Source organism: Bison bison, unplaced genomic scaffold, assembly GCF_000754665.1.
Source record: "Bison bison bison isolate TAMUID 2011002044 unplaced genomic scaffold, Bison_UMD1.0 scf7180017864289, whole genome shotgun sequence".
Taxonomy (NCBI): Eukaryota; Metazoa; Chordata; class Mammalia; order Artiodactyla; family Bovidae; genus Bison; species Bison bison.
Window position 1 is genome coordinate 10888505 of NW_011494861.1, and position 542 is coordinate 10889046.

Genomic DNA, 542 nt, shown 5'->3' on the forward strand with positions numbered 1-542 from the left:
AAGTGAAGTCTCTCAGTCGTGTCCGACTCTTAGCGACCCCATGGACTGCAGCCCACCAGGCTCCTCTGTCCATGGGATTTTCCAGGCAAGAGTGCTGGAGTGGGGTGCCATTGCCTTCTCCGGCTTACTAGAGTGAGCATCTGCCTAATGGGGAGTCAGGAAGCTCCTTAGTGATCATCAGGGGCTTTGGGGAAGTTACAAAGGGGTTCAGTTTCAGAGATGACCTTGGTCGTGAGCTCCGCTTCTATGGCCTTGGTGCGAGGCCTCGCACCTGTGGCTTTGGGGCAGGACTCAACACTTTCCTCACACCCTGAGTCCAGACTGCAAACACACACCCTCGGACAGGTGGAAATGGACCACGCTGACCCCAGACAAGGCTGGGGCGTGCACAGTGAGCAGGGAGGACTCAGTTCAGCTCCAGCCCAGCGTGGCATATTGTTCCAGGTCTCTGGTCTCAAAAAGAGAAGTGAGAAACCTCTATTTTACGTGAACTCTACAGTCACTAAAATTAACTAATCCGTTCTTCAACCAGCTTGGGCCAA